The 7,434-nt window shown below is 46.8% G+C and overlaps 1 non-coding gene across 1 annotated transcript; it reads left to right on the top strand.

Annotated features, from left to right (window-relative positions):
* Nucleotides 1-549: 549 nt before the first annotated feature.
* Nucleotides 550-680, top strand: LOC112067251 (U8 small nucleolar RNA). The gene has a single exon (XR_002893187.1). It is a non-coding gene; the product is annotated as a U8 small nucleolar RNA (small nucleolar RNA).
* Nucleotides 681-7,434: the final 6,754 nt, after the last annotated feature.

The following is a 7,434-nucleotide window of genomic DNA, read 5'->3' as shown; positions in this document are numbered from 1 at the left end:
AAACCTTTGCCTGAAAGGTTTCTATCTCTGGGATTCCTCGTGGATAGTGAGCCCCAGCACGTCTAGGAATGGGACACAAGGCACAGAGGTCCCCAAAGAAGCAGATGCTTCCCCATGGTAGACTAGGGTGTTAGGCTAGGCATCAGGGTCTACCAGGTGGGTAGGGCATACGGTCCAAATTGCATGACCGGCTCCGTTTGATTCCGACTGTAGTTAGTAGCAGAATGCCCTGTGAGGGTTTCAGAGCTTGGGTCCAGATCAGGAAATCTGGGAATGAGGAGTCTTTGGTGAGGCTGTCTGCTGGGAGCTGCTATCACACCGATGGTCCCGCCGGATAGTGGCTGCTACAGGCTGGGATTCAGAAGCAGAGTCTGGGGCCTGAGGAAAGAGTCCCATGCACTGGAATGTGACACGTATTTATTCATCCATATAGTTGAGTTTGACTTTCACAAGGTTCAGTGTGGCAGATGTGACTCTAGACTGGTACTTTCAAACATTTGCAGGCATAGGTCATCACGGGGAGAGCTGATTAAAATGTACGTCTTCCCATCGTTAGGTAGGATAATCCTTACCTGTTCCTCCTTTCGGAGGACAGAATAGAACATGATGATTGGAGCTCGCATGATTCGTGATTAACGGCTGTGCGTGATCGGGCCTTGCAAAACGTACATCTTCCTGGGGGTTGCACTCAATAATTAGAGAGTTTGGGGTGGGCCCTGGCAATAGGCATAGAAGCAAGTTTCCGGGTGATCGGGTGATACCACACATGGTCCCCCGACGACCAAGCATGTGACTGAACTCTGATCAATTTCCATTTCTACTGAAAGACCAACATAGGCTTTGTCTTTTCTGTGTTTCTCCCTCCAAGTGTTATGTCATTAAAGCCGAGGCTGTGAGTAAGCAACTCAAGAGGGGCTGGAGGACCAAGGCTGCAATTAGATTTCCCTGCAGTAGCGTGACAACGGATTATTTCAGCCCTTGAAGAGGCAGGTGGGCACGCATTCCAACAATGGGTAGAACGGTCTATGAGTCACCCTCCCATCTTACTGAATGTTTGCCCGCACGGAAGATTTGCTCCATCACTCGGTATGAAATTGGGCTTCCTACTTGCAGCTGCCTGGTGAGTAATTTACAGGACACAGAGGATGAGGAGAGTAATTAGGTTTTGGTTTTGGTTTTTGCTGGGCGATTCAAATGCCGTTCTTCCCTTGTCATTCCTGATTTCTGAAAAGTCCACTTCTCTCCCACATTCACGTGTAGAAACCAGAGGATGTTTACAGTTTCTCCGCAAAGCAATTTCTTTGAGAGCTGTTTTTCTTTCTGCACACTGCACGATTAAAAATAGAAACCATGAGCCCCAGAGGGAGTTGCGAGTAGGTCCTCTGGGTGCTTTCAGCTAAGGTGGTTTAGGAAAAAAAAATTCCTTCTTTATTTTTGGTAGAGGAGGTAGTATTTCCAACAGGTGGAGCTGGGGGGAAAAAAACCTGTAGCGACTACGTTTCTTAGTGGTACAAATTACTCTTAGGACACTATTTGACTGGATGAGTTGAATGTCAAATTTGCACGCGAAGGAGATGCTCTCTAGGAGATGCTAATGTGGTTTGTGTTGTGATTTTCAAGGACAGTTTCCAGATGACCTATAACGTGTTTTCCTTTCCCTTGTAGATAACAATCCTCTTATTATCTGCAGCCTCAAGAAGAGAACAAAGCAGACCAGGCCCTTAGGGGATTGAAAGTATGCATTTAACTTCATGAATATTGTGTCTAAGTGGCCTCATTCATTCAACAGATATTTATAAGCAGCTCTGTGCCAGATACTGCGCTCAGCACTAGGGATGCATCAGTGAACAAAACAGTCCACATTTCTGCACTTAAGGCAGCTTACTTTCTGATGAGGTTATAGTTTGGCTCCCCGGCCCTTACAATATGGATTTCGGCATGACTTTGGACAAGCTGAGAAAACTCTCTGAATGTGAATTTCCTCATCTGTCAAACGTGTTCATTGTGCTATTTGTGCTTCCCCAGTTTTCCTGGTCCTGAGAGTCACCAGGAATACTTGATAAGCATAAGCCCCTCCCACAGGGACTCGGATTCGGTATGTCTGGACCAGCCTTGTCCAGTAGAATGTCATATGAGCCACTCATGTCATTTCTAATGTTCTCACAGCCACATTAAAAAAAAAAAGTGTAAAGAAATAAGTGAAATTAATTCTAATATCTTTTTTAAAATATAAATTTATTTATTTATTTTTGGCTGCGTTGGGTCTTCGTTGCTGCGCGCGGGCTTTCTCTAGTTGAGGCGAGCGGGGGCTGCTCTTCGTTGAGGTGCGCGGGCTTCTCATTGCGGTGGCTTCTCTCGTTGTGGAGCACGGGATCTATAGGCGCGCGGGCTTCAGTAGTTGTGGCTTGCCGGCTCTAGAGCATCTTCGTTGAGGTGCGCGGGCTTCTCATTGCGGTGGCTTCTCTCGTTGTGGAGCACGGGATCTATAGGCGCGCGGGCTTCAGTAGTTGTGGCTTGCCGGCTCTAGAGCACAGGCTCCGTAGTTGCGGCACACGGGCTTAGTTCCTCCACGGCATTTGGGATGTTCCCGGACCAGGGCTTGAACCCGTGTCCCCTGCATTGGCAGGCAGATTCTTAACCACTGCGCCACCAGGGAGGTCCATATCTTTTATTTAATCCCATAAATTCAAAATTCTATCATTTCAAGATGTAGTCAATAGAAAATAGTAATGAGATATTTTATATTCTTTCTTTGTACGAAGCCTGCAAAATCTAGTGTGTATTTTATACTTACAACACAACTCATTTCGGATTTGCCACCTTTCAAGTGCTCACTCATCACCTGTGGCTGCTGGCCACCATCTTGGACAGCACTGGTCCCCACAGAGCCTTGGAATTTGTACATTGAACAAGTGGTTCAGATGATTCTTACGTCTGAGCAAGTGTGTAAGAGACTAGACCAGATGCTCCCCAAGGGAGCCCCCAATTCTCACTTTCTATTAGAATTTCGAGGTGGGGGGGCACATCAAAGCATCTATCACTCGGTTGGCAATTACCACATATTCTTATTTTCAGAGCATCAGTTTCATAACTTATTTGATCTCCTCTGTTTTCTCCCCTTCCCATCCTCTATGTGGTTGAACTGAGAGTCAAGCCTTCTTAAGAATAATGACATAACAGTGCTGGAGACTATTCAAAGAAGAAAACTTCACATGATCAAAGGGATAAGGAGGCTGTCTTATGAGGATAACCTAAAAAGAACAAAGCGCTTCAAAGCTAGAAAAAGAAGGTGGAAAAGTCAGGGTGATCAAAGTTTGTAAAGTCGTGAAGTAAATGGAAGGCTGAACAGGAACGTTTTGAAATCCAAAACTTAGCAGAAGAATGGAGCCTATTGGATAGCTTGAAATCATTAGCCTTAAGACAAATGATAAGAAATCAATAATAATACTTCAGGCAGCAGATACAGAATTTAGAGAACCCATTCCCTCTAGGATAGCAAAGGATATAATGCAAAGAGATTCAGGCGATGTTTCGGTTTAAGCCATACCCTCTTACAATATCCTAAAACATTCCCTATCTCCCCAGTAAGTAGTTGGTTTTTTCTGTGGGAGGAGGTGAGCTTCTGGTCCTACTACTCTGCCATCTTGATTGCCTCCCCAGTCGTTGGTTTTAGATAGGATACTTTCCATCTGTCCATCCATCCACCCACCTGTGCATTAAACTTTGTAAGGGTCTACTCTGTGAAATAAGTTTTGTTAGAGGTTTTCATATTCAGGACTTCATTGAATACACATAACCATACTGCAAAGTAGATACTATTATATCTTATTTCACAGATGGAGTTATAGGCTCAGAGAGGTTCAGTGACTTGTCCAAATTCATTTGGCTGACAAGTCGTGTTAGTGCTTGGTTTAAAAACTCCAAGCCTTAAACAAAGTCCAGTGGTCTCTACAAACAACAGCATGTGAGGCCAGCTGTCTCCTAGGTTGACCCAGAGCATTCTTATGAGCAAATGCGGAAGGTTCTCCTCTCTCAGAAGATCTATCACCAAGGCTGAGTTCAGCACGCCTGCCAGGACCTCACAAGACCAAAGCCAGCATCCCCTGCACCCCATCAGGGTTGTGGAAACCCTCTTCTGAGTTGTGATCACGTGGCTACAGATGTGTTCAATCAGTTTCGTTTGTTGAGCTTTCTTGGGGCAACACAGTGTGACAAACTTCAGGAGGTATAAACCTTGTTAGAATCACAATAGTACACAATCATCAAAACTAGTGGAAACCATTAAGATCATCTTTTCCAATCTTCTCGTTCACAGTAATGGTCCAGCTGCTATGTGTTTGTGGCCTTGGCCAGCGCTGGGATTAGAATTGACAGCCTGACGCCCCGGCCAAAGCTCTTTCCAGGCTGGTAAGCTTTGCAAACGATGCCCTTTCACTGCTATCCAGTAGGCAAAGTAACTCAGAATTTGACATTTCATTTCTTGACATTTGATGGAAAGGCCTGAAATATGTCACATCAGACTGAAAAATCATTGGGCTTAATAACATGCAAAAATGATTTACAGCTTGTAATTGAAGATTTAGCATTGGCAAAAGTTATTCTGGGTGACTTCAGAGGACAGGCCTAAATTTCCCCCATTTGTTTTCTCTGTATCCTACTTTAGAGTTCTTGGTACATGCTATTTTCTCCATCCGAAATAACTGTTTGTTGCAGGGCCCAGCAGTAAGGGCAGGTAAGGATCACGGGGCTGGAGATACACGAACCGGTAGTCAATAGTCATGAATCACGATTCACATATTGCACACATTTAGAACACAACACAGGCCAGTCAAGTAGGGAAAGGGGGTAACTAAGGGTTGGGTCCTCCCGCAAAGAGCCTTCAAGTCACTCTGCATAGCATCTCTTTTTAAGACGTCTCGGTTACCCCAGGGGAAGGGATCTTGGCGCTATCCGTTGCTCCTGTTCCAGTGACACGCATGGCCCATCAAACTTCTTATCTAAAGCAGTAGTCTTAGTTCATCACTTGAAGACTCCCACAGTCCTGCAGCGGACATTTCAAAACAACTAGTACGGAAGTTCCCATTGGCCACTGTGACTCCATGTTGAACTACTTAACATGTCTTGACAGTGCTTAAATCCTGTAAGTTTCACAGAAGATGAATAGGAAACCTACCACGAAAGAAATCACATCATAACAATACCCCATGTGTATTAGATAGACTAGAATAAGCTGAGCTGTTGTAGCAGATAAACCCTAGCATCTCAGCCCTGGGATGTGTAAAGACCCCGTTTCTCCCTCACAGCAGAGTCTGATGTGGGCCGAGCGGACCTCCTGCGTGGGTCCCCCGAGCGAGCTTCCCCGCACCGCTCTGCTTCGTGACTCTCACAGACCTGGGTCCTCTCCTTGGCAGTGACTCTGGGGTCTGAATTGTTTTCCTAATGCAGCTACACCATCTCAGACTCTTTCCTTTCAGGCAAGTGGAGAGAGAGAGAGATGGAGGGAGGGAGAAAGGGAGGAGGAAAGAGAGAGAGAGAGAGAGAGCGAGTCTAGAGAAGACACACGTGCTTGTATTTGCCTGAGACAAGAAGGGGTCTGGGAACGAAGAGGATCGTGTGGGTACTTGGTGGGAAGCAACAGTCTCTACCACGCCAGATCTGGATTGTGTCCCCCTGCCCCTGCCACACGTCAAGAAGCCTTTCTTCCCTAAGCGCTTAACCCAGCAAGACTGGTTCCGTCTATTGACAGGTCCTTGGTTCACCGACAGGACTGGAAGCTCTTTCAGGGGAGGGAGCTCCTAATGACTTTCATCAAGTATTCTCAGGGATCACGCTCATTCGCTCTGGCAGGTGGTTGATTTGGGGGAAGGAGTGAGAGTCCAAGGCAGGTGGCCTGTGGCTCACTCCCAATGCCAGGTGGGGGGCAGGGGGTGAGAAGGGCAACGCTGACTGTCCCTGGGGCCTGGGGGGAGGAGGGGGCGTCTCTCTGAGTAGAGGAGCCACACTGGCTTCCTTTCCTCATTCAGGAAAAGCTTTCACTCTGTCCTGTAACCCGTTCCCTCCGCGACATTTACAGAGTGGTTGCTATGAGCCAGGACGTGTCCTAGGGGCTTCCTCTGCTTCATAAGAAGGGAGTAGCCAGTGCTGTGAGGTCCGATGAGGGGACTTCACAAAGCACAAGGATAGGGCAGACAGGAGTCAGGTGCCTCAATGGTAGAAAAAAAGAGAAATTCCATAAAAGTGGTCATTATTATCTGGAAAAGAGTATGGAACAACCCACAGAGAATGAATTTCACACGTAGGATTCCAGCTCTAAAAAAAGTATTGGGGAAAGGACAGCCTTGCCCCTCAAGCCTTAGGGGACAGATATGGCCAACAGATAAAGGAAAGTCTCTGTTCCTAGAAAGCAGGTCCGAAGACGAACTAGGAGAAACTGGTGCTTAGTGTGGCCTGCCCCCCTGTGATCTGGTGGAGAACCAGTTTAAGGGGTATTTGATCAGAATGGAGAAAGTTGCCCAGCTGCCTTGAGCCCCTCTACTACTGTCCAGGAGTCCTTGCGGCTCCCCTCGCCAAGAACAGCATTAGACCCAGAGTCTGAGGCTGACGGTTAAATGCCGCCAACTGCAAAGTTCATCAGTTGGTGGGGCAGGGAGCCACGAGCAGCCGCAGAGAAAGTTCATCGTCATTAAGTGATACCACCGGGAATTCGTGGGAACAGGACATCACTGTAAAGAATATCATTTCTATGGGCAGATCTTCCACCTCACTTAGGAGTCAAACCCTGGAAAAGTAACTTACATGTCAGCGTTGCCTTTGCGATGGTCAGTGAATGTGGCCGGCTGAAAGGCGCACAGACCAAGGTCATAATGTGGGTCACAGGGAGCAAAGTCATGGTACGGGGCCGTATAGGAACAGGTGACAGGAGAAAGGACCGGGGAGGAAAAGTGCCGCGCTTGGTACAAGAGTCTGAGACAGTTGGATTTGTCTTGAGTCTTCTGGATGCTATGGTTAGAGGAACAACCCGACAGCTCCTGTTAATAGCAACTGGTCGGAACTGCCTACAGTTACTCCCAATGGGAGTCTGTCAACCTGGATTCCCAGGGCAAGCATCCCAAGCAGAGACAGAAGCTGTACCTTTTTTTTAAGACCAAGCTGTGGAAGTCGCTCTGAGTTTCTTCTGCCACATTCTACTCATTAGAAATGAGCCATTAAGATGGCTTGTCTTCAGCATTTATTGTTTGTAGATTTTTTGATGATGGCCATTCTGACTGGTGTGAGATGATAAATGCTGGAGAGGGTGTGGAGAAAAGGGAACCCTCTTGCACTGTTGGTGGGAATGTAAATTGATACAGCCACTATGGAGCACAGTATGGAGGTTCCTTAAAACACTAAAAATAGAACTACCGTATGTCCCAGCAATCCCACTACTGGGCATAT

Source organism: Physeter macrocephalus, chromosome 5 (genome assembly GCF_002837175.3).
Source record: "Physeter macrocephalus isolate SW-GA chromosome 5, ASM283717v5, whole genome shotgun sequence".
Taxonomy (NCBI): domain Eukaryota; kingdom Metazoa; phylum Chordata; class Mammalia; order Artiodactyla; family Physeteridae; genus Physeter; species Physeter macrocephalus.
Note: the sequence above shows the minus strand (reverse complement) of the source record. Positions and strands in the feature narration are given on the sequence as shown.